The sequence below is a fragment of the Meleagris gallopavo genome, chromosome 1, assembly GCF_000146605.3.
Source record: "Meleagris gallopavo isolate NT-WF06-2002-E0010 breed Aviagen turkey brand Nicholas breeding stock chromosome 1, Turkey_5.1, whole genome shotgun sequence".
NCBI lineage: Eukaryota > Metazoa > Chordata > Aves > Galliformes > Phasianidae > Meleagris > Meleagris gallopavo.
In genome coordinates this window covers 62,103,717-62,117,844 of record NC_015011.2, presented here as the reverse complement: position 1 = coordinate 62,117,844, position 14,128 = coordinate 62,103,717, and the positions used below count along the sequence as shown (strand labels likewise).

The 14,128-nt window shown below is 46.7% G+C and overlaps 1 protein-coding gene across 2 annotated transcripts in view; it reads right to left on the bottom strand.

Annotated features, from left to right (window-relative positions):
• LOC100542571 (zinc finger protein OZF-like) overlaps positions 1-14,128 on the bottom strand; it is a 1,148,434-nt gene that overhangs the window by 153,548 nt on the left and 980,758 nt on the right. The gene's annotated exons all lie outside the window — the stretch shown is intronic.

The following is a 14,128-nucleotide window of genomic DNA, read 5'->3' as shown; positions in this document are numbered from 1 at the left end:
AAAGACTCTTACCCCAGACTCTTCTGCAGGTCAAGATGGGGGGCATTCCCCTTGTAATTGGAGGTGGGAGAATTCACTCTCATTCCGCTGCTTCCCAGGTCTTTGTTCAGTAGGGGCAAGGCTTTATTTATAATGGCCAGGGGTTGCCTGCTCCAAACACCTCTCCTCTCCAGTTCCTCTTATTCATCCCATTTTATTGACCCAAATAAAGCTGTCAGCAGCACCTTCGGGTTGTTCTGGCCAGAGTCCCCTGGCCAGGTTGACGTATGTACAACCCATCGAGCGACGGCAAAGCAATTTCCCACCATCCAATTCTATTGATAAGAGCAAGTCCCCCAGGGGATTAAATATATGATTACTGCAAACAAAGGATCGCTCTGTGTGTGTGCATCACGTGGGCAAGCAGCAGAAAGGCAGAAAGTGCTTTCCCTCACTCATGCTTGCACTGTTCTGTCCTTCCCGCTTGCACGTATCGACACTGCCTTGCACATGGGTGCATGTGTTGACCCTTCCCTTGCTGTGTACATGAAGTTGCAACTGCAGAGCACTTCACAGAGGAGATTGGCCTTGGCTTTTCCCATGCTAGAGACTCTCTTGGTATTTTCTCTTCTTATTCACTGACAGTTTGCTCTGATAACCAGTCCTGGAAGGGCTCACCCTATAGAGAAAAGCAGGAATTTCTCCCATGGACATTTCAACACATTTTTCTTAAAATACTGTGGTATTTTGATGACTAAACTTCTTTGTGGCCCAAAGAATTTGTGGCCAATTTGTGAGCCATGAATACAGTGCTCCCCAAATATCCTGAATGCTCTTCCTCTTCTCCTTCACATATTACAGACCTGGATCCTCCATCTCCAGGGGGGATGTATGCATGTCCCAACACTAGCTATGGTTTTTCATCTTCTCTCATCTCTCCTGCTCTTCTTCTTTCTGAGGATCCCCTGCTTACCACAACAGGTGCAACTGTGGTTGGCACTAGTTATCCTGCCTTTGTTGTCCTTTTTCCTTGGCTTGCATCTCATACCCAAATCTGCCCTCTTTCTTTTCTACACTGACCACAGCAGCTCAAGCATTCCACATTCAAGGCTTCTTCTCTCTGTCAGAGTGGGTTGCTGTACGGTTGTAATAGGAAGTGACAGAAACTCTACCAGTATAACTGCACTTCTGCTGATTTAAAACATCCACCTCAGAGCTTTTATCAGCATAAGCCTCTTAAGAAAGAGAGGGGAAAAAAAAACAACCATCCACTCTCCTGGCAGAGCTATGCCAGTGATGTAACTGGACCTAAGGGTGCATTTACTTTAAAGTTAGGTGGCTTAACACAGTATGTGATTTCAGTTAAATCTTCTAAAGCGTGTGTGGACACTTCTATTTATGTCCTGTTCATGCTGATTTTAATTTATATTAAGTCTATGAGGATCACGTCTAAGCTAAGTTGAACACAGGTTACATTTCACACTACTTTTGGATGGATTAGAAGGACTGGAGCTAAATCATTGCTGTCCCTTCTGGGAGCAATTTCACTGGTAAAAATATGTTTTTGTACTTCAACTACATTTAGCAAAACAGCCCACATATATAGGCATGCTTGCATCAACATGACTGCTTCCAGCTATCACCTAAATGGTCTTTAAACTGTAATAATCCTGCTCGCAAAGTGGGCTACTCTTGTTTAATTTAGTCTAACTCCTTCTGCCCATGGATAGGTACTGTAGTGCTGACAGAAGTCCTTTTTCCCTGCAGAAATCCCATGGCTGGTGTTTGTTTTAGCTTTCTTCTGGTTCCTGGAGCCTGGTGCCCCTTATCACTGCTTGCCAAGAAGAGCACAGCACAGATATATCAGAAACCTGAGTCTCCCCAGGTATAAAATCTTCACCTGAACTCCAGGCACATTGGAGCTCTGCTCTGGGAACTCCTGCTTTTAGAAAATCTCTGGGGAGAGCCGAAAATTCACAGCCAGGTGCCATACCCTTGCCACTGCTTAGAGACGAACCAGCAAACATCTCAGGATCTCATTAAACCTTTTGCTTGCTGATGGCCACAAAGGGCCATAGGAAAGGCAATGCAGATCCAGCTTCAGCCAGCAAGAAATTAAACTTGTGTCACAGTGCGATGGCGTGGCTATCAGCACCATCAGGCTGGGGTGCCCTCCAGTACTGGCTATTCTCATGTGTCACCACCAGCTGGCTGAGGAAGGAAACATTATGGCAGTGCTGAAGTCTGAGCTTGGTGCTGTGCTTTAGCAATTGACAAAGCCAAAGGTGTCTGACCCCCTATGAAGCAATGTTTACCTTCTCTCAAGAACTTCCCTGTGTACAGATATTAATTCCTATCACGTGGAAAAATTGGTCACATACCTAAGTATCCCACTGGAGATGAAGACTATTCATCCAAAGGATGAGCAGGGAAAATGCCACTCTGACCTTTCCAAATAAACAGATTTTCTTTTACTAACCCAATATCCCCCTCCCTCCCATAACCTGCTAAACTGCTCTTCTTCATTTTGTGTTGGAGGACGCTTGGTCCTCCAGGTCTCACCTGAGATCTGAAAGGTCAGATTTGGCAACAAATCTTTAGTGGAGGAAGTTTTTCTTACGGGTTTTTCTAGAATACATGAGTTAAGATGATATGGACAGGACAAATAAGTGAAAAAACATTGAGCTTAAAAGAACCTGGCTGTTTCACAGCTGCTAAATCTTACTGACAGGATTTCCAGTTGACATTATCTTGCTGTGTCCCTGTGTCCCCATAGTTTTCCAGGGGAAAAAGAAATGCATTGGTGAGTCCAGAACAAATATGCTCCAACCTAATCTGTTTTCCTTTTGCGGGTCACTTTTAATCTCCACTGGGTGTAAATTCCTATTCTTTTGTTGTATTTATTTTCAGTTTTGTTCTTACTCTATTTCTTCTATGCTTTGTTGTTGTTGTTGTTCCTCCACCATGTTCTTCTTTGTTTGTGCTGCAGGCAATGGAAATGATTTAAAAATGCCTGGTTTTGAAACAAGAGAGTTCCAGACAAAATTACTCCCAAGGCCTCCTAGCATCTGCAGAGACAAGTGGCATAAATGTACTTTTAAAATCAGTGGATGAAAGCAGTTGCAAATAACATCACTAGCGGTGGAAAGTACTGGACATGTTTCTGTGGGGAGGTCATTTCCAAGAGGACATATGTCCCAGGAGCATGTCCTGTGAGGAACTATGGACGTATGTGGCAAGACCTTCCTCTGGACCATAGGACTGATCAATCTCAGCTTGACAGGGAGATCACAGAGGGTGCCCAAGATCAGAGGGAACCCCAGCCCTTGTAGCTTTCCTGGGGAGAAGAGGGCAGCAAGGCTGGGAGGTCACACAGCCGAATATGAACAGATGAGCTGATGAAGCAGCTCTAGACCCCACCAGGTGAGTTCTAATCAGTCCATCTGTGTTGAGAGTTACGTATAGCACTTGTGAATGGAAGATGAGAAGACAATGCAGGAATTTCTGAGCTTTACCCACCCTGGTCTTAGATATTTTCCCTATCTGTAACCTGCTGACCACTGACTGAGCAAAGATGGCTTGGGTACCAGGTGTCAGGGTGACACTGAGCACAGCCTGCCCAGGGTGGGAGGAAGGAAGCTGACCAGCCTGGCCCCAGTGCTGGCTTTCAGAGTCACTGAAGATGTGGAGGCTGCGCTTTAAATTGGACTCCCAAATACAATAGCTGCCAGATCTGCCGTGATTGCTAGCCCTGCTTCCCTTGGAGCTGGTGGGCTGGGGGCCTTGGTCAGAGCCAGGCAGCCTAACAGATGGCAGCAGCTCTTTTCAGAGAGTGCAGCTCTCTTCCTCTTTGCAAATTATCCTCGAGTGATTATACCTCTGCTTATTTTACAATGATTGTGCTAATGATTTTTGCAAACGAATTTTAAACTAAGAGATGGCTATCCTGATTATTTGGCTGCTTTTCCTGCTGTCATTGCATCCAATATCTGTTATTCAGAAAACACTCTTTGCACTTGTGTTTACTCATCCAGATTATACAGTGGGGTTGGGCTCTTTTGCTGGATAACTCCCAAAGCCTCCAAAAGCTTTGGAGGTGGCAGCCCAAACGCTTCAAACACAAATACTCAAGCCAGCGAGTATTTGTCTGAGTACCTGCCAAGCACTCATTTTCTGTGAACATGCTGGTGAATCAAAATCTAGTCTCATGAATGTTTATGGACAACAACCAAGAAAACAACTCCAAATCCCATCCTTCCAAACAAATTCTACTTCTCTTCTAAGGCACATTCCCAAATTCATTTGAGCTCACCTGCCCGTGACTAGTTCTAACCAAGTATAAAATATCCCTGGCCTCTTCTGTTGGTCCCACTTCCCTTTCTCCTGGAAAGAAAAGCTTTGCTTGTGTCAGGTTGAGAGAAACTCTTGTTCCCCTGTGCCTTTGATACTGACTGCTTGTTTCTGCTTCTAATTCACATGGCTAATGTTTTGCAGAAAACATGTGTTGCTTTCAAATGCATTTTTTATCCCTTCAGTGGAAATGGCTGCTTTGTGCAGAGGTGTGGGAGGTGTGGAAATGGTTTGTCGTGTTTCCAGTGAAAGTGTTGCATGTCTTTGCCTACGGTACCTCACGTTCGCAATTGAGCTGCTCAGGTGGTCTTCAGTCAGGGCTGCATGGAAAACTGTGAAAACACATATTGAAGGCTGGTTCCCTGAGGTCTGCACCCACCCTGCAAGCAAGCTGCTATGAATTCTCTCTCTCCTTTTTTTTTTTTTTTAGGAGGTGTCACATCAATAATAGGGCTTGAGGAGAGGTTGATGACCAAGAGGGAATGGCAATGGGCAGGCAAATGCTAGGCATGGGAGTAGGTTGTGCTATCTCTGCAGCCACATTTCCATTTCTTTTGACAAATACAGACCAGGGATTTTGCTACTGGTTTCTCACTGAAACTGCCATTTGCATGCACATGTTTTAATTTGGTTTGCTTGGCCACAGTAAATCTGACTTGGTAACACAATGTCACATTCAAATATCCTTTTCCCAGCTTTGAGACTGAGGATCACTGCAAAGCAAACTCAAACCTGAGCTGAGCTTCCTGGCCAGCCCAGCATCTTCATTGCTCTCAGTGAGCCTCACATTCATAGAATCGTTTGAGTTGGAAGGGACATATAAAGGCCATCTAGCCCAACTCCCTTGCAATGCACAGGGACACCTAGAGGTAAATCAGTTTGCTCAGAGCCACCTCCAGCCTGACCTTGAGCATATCCAGGAATGGGGAGATAGGGCCCATGAATACGCCTTCTGCAAGGCTGAGCGTCCTGGGTCAGTGGGGCCACATCATCCCACAGGGAGTTTTACCATCTCCCCCACGCTCCTCTGTTACCCTGAACATGTTATTCAAATGTTGTTTTCCAGAGGACTTAAGAAATGTCCTTCAGACATAGGACAGGACCATGAGCAGCAGCCTCAGCAAAGACATACAGCTGCATCTTTTCCTTCCCATCTGTACAGGCTAAGGGGCTTTGGCAGATGAGCTGAGGTAGGTTTAGTTGCAACAGGTAATAGAGTGATTGCTTGCTTCAAGGGTGCACACGGGCTCCTTAGAAGAAAATGGGTTTTGCTAACGAGAAGTGAAACATCTGGGTGCTGGGGTGCCTTTCTGAACTCCCAGCAGCTAAAAGCCACTAAGCATATTTTTGCCAGTAATTTAAGCACACTTGTCTCTGCTTTCACACAAGCAGAGGAGCTGCTGAGTGACAAGTGTCATTTTTGCAGAAATGCACTACAGTTTGCTTGTGCCCTCCCAATGCCTTGGGAAGGACTGCACTGCTGCAGTCATACTTGCAGGATAAGCAGCTCCTCCCACATGCAACCAGTCTAAAACATGTGGCTCCTTCCTTGACCCAGTGGTGAGTACACTCCAGTAGATAAATGTCCCTCACCCTCTGCCTTCCCCTTTCAACACCATCAGCAAGACACCTGGCTGGTGACAGCATGGTGACTCCTGTCCTGCCTGTCCCCTTCATGGGGCTGCACTGTCGCAAACCTGGCCGTGCTGGGGAAGGCCTATGGAAAAGCAGAGGAAGCTCACAAAAGGACACCCATTCCTCCCCAAAAATTTTCGGCACCAGGCCCTTGGCCAGCACTCCTGCCCATGCCCTTGGAGCCTCATCACTCCCACCACTGTGTATTTTTCCAGTGGCTCTGGGTACCCCCCCCACTCGCGACATGCTGGGTGTTGATTTGACTGGACGTGAGCGCAAAGCTCATTAAGGGCTCATCAATACGGGTGATGAGGAGCTGTGTGGGGTGAGGCTCATAGCTCCCCTCTGTGCAAGGGAGCAAGTCAGAACGTGCCTCCCTGGATCGGATCTTTGGGAGCAGCTCTGCACGCCACGAGAACCCAGCGGGTAGCCTGAGGTAGGTGGGACAGCAGAGCCTGGATGTGGGGATGGGAGTTTGGGGATCAGAGAAAGGAGTCTAGCTGTGCATGAGCATCCTTGGGAAAGGGTGGCTGCAGACACTGAGCTCTCCTCCATCCCCTTAGTTGGATGTGGGGCAAATGAAACGAAAGTACCACAAGGACGTGGCAGGATGAAAGATGGAGTGTGTCTCCCTGTAGGGGCTATAAAGGTGAACAAATAGGGGTAGTCCCATCTGCCTGGCACTCTGTTGGTGCAGCATGAAGCAGGCAGGCTCCCAAAAGCAGGGGCAGAAGTTGCCAGTATAATGGCCTCAGCTGCACCACTGCCATGCCTATATTTCTTCTGCCAATTGTCATTCCAGTTGTGATGTTCTCCTGGTCAGGAAAAGCAGCAGACACTGGGAAGGCAGCATCCTTCCTCACAGCCACTAGCACACAGAGCCAACTGGATTTCCCTCCGTTCCAATGGATCTCTGACCCACTGAGGAGATGTATTGAGCTTAAATTCTGGAACAGCAGCCAGGTGGAATCCTGAGCAAGTTTCCTTAGTGGGGTCTCCACTGATAGGAAAAAGCTGCAGCTTGGCCACCAAGGGCTCCACTGTTGGCTGGTGACCTTGCTGTAATTCTGCTGATTTCTGGTGGACACCTCCAATACATTTTATCTTGGTTGTCTTCCCTATACTTCCATCACTCTAAGAGAAGCTCTGACATTGCTTGGAATGCAGAGGAGAAAAACAACCAAATCCAAACTAGCAAAGGCTTTTTCTTCTTGAGAAAATTAATGGCCACAAGGAACAAATGACAAACACCTTATATGACTCTCCATGTTGTCAACAGCAAGTGACCGCCATGCCTGCCCCTGCAGTCTCTAGCTGTGGAGATGATGGTACAGTAAATGCCAGCCTGGATCGCTCTCTTGGAGACTTGATGCTGTTCCTGCCACCTGCTGCTATAGCTCTCCTGCCTTCACCTATCTCCCCTCCATATGCTGAGTGTGTTAGCGGAGGCTTTTGAGGCAGGCAGGGTTTTTACCTGCTTGCCTTACTCCAGGAGCAGCAGGTGCCTCCCAGCTAGAGGGTAGTGGCCAGACCCTTATTCCTTGGTCACACAAGAGGAGGGGGACAATCCTCTTGATACACTAGAAATGAGAGGCAGCATCTAGTCACCCTCACATGTTTCTACTCCTTGTCATTTTTTTAAATTCATTTTTTCATTAAGTTGTGACAATTAAATCCAAGGTGACCTTCTCAAGTGAGGCTCAGCAAGATCAAGCTCACCCAGATCTCTGTTCAATGACTTCATTAAAATAAAAAGAAAGGAAAACCAAAAATAATATCAATTCCACTGCAGCAAATAACCACTGGCATTACTCGAAATATCTCTAGAGATTTAGTAAATCCAGCTCTATATATAAAGTTATTTCCACCCTCCTGCACAGGATAGCCATGCCTTTTGCACAATACTTGGCACTCCTAATGAGATGGGGAAATACTTCTCTGAAGGCTGTGGTCCCAATGAGGTGCTTCTCTCTCTGTTGCTTCATTTCAAGTTCCCCCCACTTCCCGGCCTCTTCTTCAGTGCTCCTACCTTGCTTCCACACTCTCGGGAGCTGCCGCTTCCCCTCTGTCCCCATGCTGGTGCCTGATACCTAGCTGGGCACCCCTGGGCTTAATCTGCATCCCTTTCTCATAGAAACACTCATTTGTGTCTTTTTTCTCCCTCCAGTCTCTCATTCTCAAGGAACCTGATGTCTTTGAGAATCATGCTCCTTTATTACAGAGGAAAAGGATCTGGGAATGTTACTGGTCAGCTGGTTGAACATGAGCCAGCAGTGGCCAAGAAGGCCCGTGGCATCCTGGCTTGTTTCAGAAATAGCGCAGCCAGCAGGAGCAGGTGTCACTGTCTCTTTGTACTTAGCACTGGTGGGGCCTCATCTCAAGTGCTGTGTTCACTTTGAGGCCCCTCACTACAAAAAAGGCACTGAGGCCCTGGAGCATGTCCAGAGAAGGGCAATGGAGCTACGAGGGATCTGGAGAATAGGTCTTATGGAGAATAGCTGAGGGAACAGAGATTGTTCAGACTGGAAAAGAGGAGCTTGGGGGAGACCTCACTGCTCTCTACAATGACCCGAAAGGAGGTTGTGGTGAGGTGGAGGTCGGCCTCTTCTCTCAGGTAACAACAATAAGATGAGAGGGAATGGCCTCAAGTTGCACCAGGGGAGGCTCAGGTTGGATATTGGGAAACATTTATTTCAGAAAGAGTGGTTCAGTATTGGTACAAGCTGCCCAGGGAGATGAGGGAGTCACCATTCTGTGAGGTCAAGGTTCAAGAACCTTGTGGATGTGGCACTGAGGGACGTGGTCAGTGGGCAGGGTGTAGATGGGCTGGTGTTGATCTAAATGATCTTAGTGGTCTTTTCCAACCTTAATGATTCTATGACTGTATGATTCTATGATCAGGTACACATGAATATTGACAGTGAGCTCAAAATATTATAGGAGCTGAGAACTTTCGTGCAAGAAAGCTGGGCTAAGAATGTCCGAATTGCCTTAGGCACAGCAAAGGAAAAATGTTGCAAAAATGAATAAACTTCCAGAATTGTGAAGCTTTGTGTGTTTGGAGTATTGTGGCATCCCAGAGTGCCAGTTTGCACTGTGTAAGAAAAGGAAAATGCTTCTTAATTTGATCAGCACATTTTAAATGGGCAGAAATAGGCCTTTAATCTTTTTAGCGCACTAGTTTCACTGAGGAGGATGGAGGCAGGGATGCCCTTAAGCCAACTGTTCATCTTCTCCAATCTGGAAGCCCGTGGGGGCTGGAAGAGCTGCTTGCTGCCTGCTGGGAGGCTGCCGCAGGAGTGAGCATGGCTTGGCCTGGCCCTGGCTGTGGGACCCAGGCTGGGCCCACATGGCTGCAGGAGTGAGATTCCCCACAAGGCACAGGCCTCAGGCAGATGCACTCATTTCCTCTTCCTGGCTGTGAAAGGGTCCTCAAGTAGGATTGTTAACACTGCTCTGTGCTGATAGGGGAAAGTGCGCTGTTTGTGTTGTTCAGCTGCTATTATAAACTAAGGCAAAAAAAAACCAGACAACCCACGCTTTGCTTAGAAGTGCCATCTGAGGTGAGAGCAGTGAAGTTGGGGCTGTGACAGGAAGCAGGCTCTGACCCCGCTTCCCCTGCAGGAAAAGGAGCCCAAGGAGACTTAGTGGGCATCCAGAGTGGAGGAGGGGGCTGGAACAGCTGACCCAGTTCTTTCTGCTCACATAATGCAAAAATCAAGGTGCTGTTTGACAAAGTGATCAGGCAGCAAGCAGGAGCCAAAGCTGGCAGCCCAGTGGTTCTTCAGATGCTTTTCGGGGCTGTAAGGGACTCCCACTGCTCTCCCAGAACCAGGGCCAAGGGATCTGACATGTATTCTGTCTTTCATTGACATCCTGCTTGTTCAATGGCTTCAGAAACATCATCAAGATCCCGCCGCCCCTCTCCTTAGCTGGACAGGGTCACAGTGTGGTAACAACCAGACCTTGCCAACCATGTTATTGAGAGCACCTTGGGTCACAGGCAGCTACAGGCAGAGGAGGGAGACTGGGCAACAGCCATGGGTCTGACTTGGACATCAACAACACAAATCTTGTGCAGGAGAGTGGGAAAGAAGGGTGGAGGAGCTGCTGGTCTTCCTGTAGAGCTGGTTTATTCTCTTATCATGCCTTCCTCAGCGCTGACTTCTCTGTAACCACCAATCAACTCTTTTTGGGGAAAGGTTTCTGATGAGCTGAAGCATCTCTGTGTTTCTCAAATCTGGGAGAACCCAATCAGCATCCTGTCAGCATCTCAGGCTGGTACAGATAACATTCCCATCCTGCTCTCCTCCACTCTCTCCTGCCATTTTCTATGTGGCAAGAGGAACAGGAGAAACTTCTCTGTCCCTCACTGGTGCCCAGAGCAAGGAGGGGATGTGATCTTCCCTGGGGACAGATTACTTATGCAGGAGGCACTGCGGCATGCTGAGAGTGTTTTACTTTTCATGCAAGCATCTTACGACACAAACAGCTCAACAGTCTAGCCTTGAGAATTTTGGCCAGTTGCAAAGCCCCTGCTGTGCTACCTCTTGGTGCTCACCCAACCATAAGCTGGTATTTGACCTCAGAGCCCAGTAGATCCAATCTGTAGATCTGTCTCTTGCCCCTAGAACAGCTCTGTCACTCACAGCTTTTAGAGATGCAGGAAGCTCAAGCATATGCTGCTGCTGCAGCCAGCCAAAAATCAGTGCAGAGCCTTCTGTGGCCTGATCAGCTGGTCATGGCTCCAAACACGAAGCAAGAGCCTTGGGGCTACTTGGCTGTCATTAAAATGGTGTGGATGGAAGAAAAAGTTTAATTGACTGAACAACAGCCCGCACCGTGTAATTAAACTAATTGTGGCTCTACCTGCACAGGTCAAAAGTGATTTGTGTGGCTGTTACAGCTCTGACAAAGAAGAGGTGGGGAGATGCAATAGCATTTTTTTCCCCACACGTTTCCACAAGTAATTTTGCTGTTTCATTTCAGGCAATTTTATGCCATTGAAATTTTTGTTTCTGTCAGATTTGAGGAGGCTGTTAATATTTCACACCAAAGCAGGGAAAAGTGAAAAGGTCACCATTGTTAGCAGCTTCAGGCTGCAGCATTTCAAGTGGAGGTAATACATTTTCAGGGCTATTTTCTTATTTTCGGAGAAACTCCTCAAAAAGGAGGCAGAGGACTATTTTCCAGAAAGCTCTGCAGCCTGGCTTTGCACCCACAAGAGACTATGCAATTGTTTCTGTCAACCTGAACAACAAAAGATCAGGCCTTCTCCATGCCACTGTGAAACTCAAGTTACTGCTTCACTGCTAGGGATTTCTGACCCTTGATTTTAGTGGCTATTTTGAAAGTCTTGGCTCCAGTTCATGATGCGTTTAGAAGAAGCTGAACAAGAAACCTGCTGCAGTGTCGTGTTTAAACTCTTTGACCTTGTTTTCAAGGCCTTGCCAAGCACAGCCCACCTCCAGCTGGTAACTCTGCTCTTATTGATTATCATTCTCGGTCCTTCAGGCTTTTTGCTGTGCCCAAAGTGCCATGCGCTTTTCAGAATAAATAATGTGACATGACAGAGCTGCTGTGCCCACACTGATTTCTCCAGGCTGTCAACACAGCCCTGTGCTTGGAATGGAAGAGACCATGTGGTCAAGCGGAGAAGCTGGTGCATCTTACCCTGATAGGACTGCTTGACCAGTATGAACTTGTGTCCAAACAGAGAAGTCAAACACTGCACCTGGGAGCAGATGATGCCAGGATTATTCCTGAGCAGATCTGTATGTCCTGTGTGAAGGGACATGTGGACCTTGCAACCATGATTGTAGGGCAGATCTCAGGGACACTGCAGCTCTGCAGGCATCAGACTGCTCTTCTCAGCACACTTTGAGCCTCAGCTGAAATTGCTTTTTAAGACTTCTATGCTTTATTTGAAATGTTTAGTGAGACACTTGAGAGCAGATGCATGGGAAATGCAGAGATGGTCTCTTCTCAGCCTCTTTTCCCAGGTCGCAGTGATAGGACAAGAGGAAATGCTTTTAAGTTGCACCAGGGGAGGTTCAGATCAGTATTAGGAAAAAATTCTTCTAAGAAAGGGTGGTGAGGCATTGGAAGGTGAGGCTGCCCAATGAAGTGGTGGTGTTCAAGAAATATGCGGATGGGGCACTGAAGGACATGATTTAGTGGGCTTAGTATTTTCCAACCTTAATGATTCTATGATCCTATGGTCATCCACAGCCTGGAGGCTATTCAGAGCTTTCTCAAGAGAGATTACATGTCCCACTGCTCATACCCCTCACTGAGTAATGTGTTCAATGGCGAGGGAAGAGTGGAAAAGGATGTGCCCCAGAGCTAAATGTCTTTCTGACAGATGTATCTCTGACAGATGTCTGATGGAAGAAAAATCCATCAGACTCAATTAAACCTCAATACGCAGGTGCAAAACCTGGCTCAGGAAGCTGGATCTACTATGAGAGACATCACTCCAAACTTCTTGTGGTCCTCTATTTTTTGTCTAATCATCCACCACTGTAAGAGACAGGACAGTATGTAGGAAGCACATTCAGTGGGTTCAGTTTTCATGATGTCCCTTGGCTATAGGAAAACATACATAAATCTAGTTAAAGAGTGGCAGAATTTGTTTTTCTTGAGCTGGGGATGATGGAACTCACTTCTTAGGATAGAAGAAACTGCCAATATAGTCTGCTGCTCCTTTATCATCCTAACCTCTAGCATATGAAATATAGAGTGTTATCACCTACGTACAGTATTGCTACTGAGCTGTAGCAGCAAGAACAGATGAAAAGAGCACAGGGAGAGCAGGATATATATATTAAGATAACAGCTTACCTACTGGTTTTTGTCTCAGGAAAAAAAAGTCAAAATGGTTTCTGCTGAGCCTAATTTGTTATGTCTCCAGGCATAGCTAATTATCCTGACTTAGCCCAGCTCTGAATTCTTCCCAGGGGTTTTGGTGCTATTTCTTCTGTTTTGATTTATAAATTGTCTTTATTTTACTTTCCTCCTACATGCTCTGTATAATCTTTTTACTCCTTGCCTTACTGAGGAGCTGTGAGTTGGTGTGACAGTGCTATTACGAAGTGTAAGACGGAAAAGGAGATCCATTAGCCACTGTGCTGGGTGTCCAGAAATGCTTTCTTCTGGCATCTGCGTCATGGGCTATTTGGAACTGTTTCTTCTCCCCATGAGGCGCCTGTGTGCTGTCACTTACTGCTGGGCTTACCTGCAACCGCCCTTGGGCTAAAGGAGCCATGCATCTCCAGGCTGACTTTGAAACTCACAGGGCTTTGGTTACAGCTTTTATCCTACAGCTAGAAGTACTCTCTTGATGTAGCAGAATGAATTATAGTGGAATGAATTACAGTTATTTTCTTTGTAATTGGCATAGTTTTTCTAACCTCCATAACAAATTCTGTAGAGGAAGGAAATCCATTTGCTGTAGTTATGGAGTAAACAGGAGATGATGCTGTCATTTAGCTTGGGCTTGGGAGGGTGTCTCTGTTCAAAAAATTTTAGAAATTCATAAGCATCCTGCAAGGCAAATGGGTACTGCTTAGGCAATGAGGCTAGCAAGAATAAGAGGCTCAAGTAGGGCCAGTTTTAACTGTTAGGGCATGCCACCTCCTCATAGCATTGCTTTGTTTCCTGATATATCCACTTTATGTTTATTTCTAATTTGTGCATCTGGGAATGTATTTGTCAACAGACTTCTCTGGCAAACTGCAACACTGGTCACAGTGATGGCCCCTGGTGGAGGCTTAAATTCACATTTCTGGAAAATGGCTTGAGATGTGACAGAGAGACAAGACCTTACTGGCCACAGGCCCATCTTCTGCGCTGGCCAAGGGCAGGTGCTGAGGGGAGAGGATACAGCCAGGAAAAATACAGAATCCTGGCTAGTGGGATCTCAGTGGCTCACAGGCTGCCTATATCCACTCATGTCCTTAGTGCAAGCACTGTTGCAAAAGCTATATGGACATCATGCATGGCTGCCATCTCAGATGGCTCTGTGGCCAGTGCCCTCAGTTTCAAGCCTGGATCTGGTGGATGTATCTCCTCTGATGTGCACTTCTCCACTGTCTCTTCATGTGGATGCCAGATAAATGTCTCTGCTGAACTGCTCCGTGGGTAGCTCACTGTTACTGTGCTC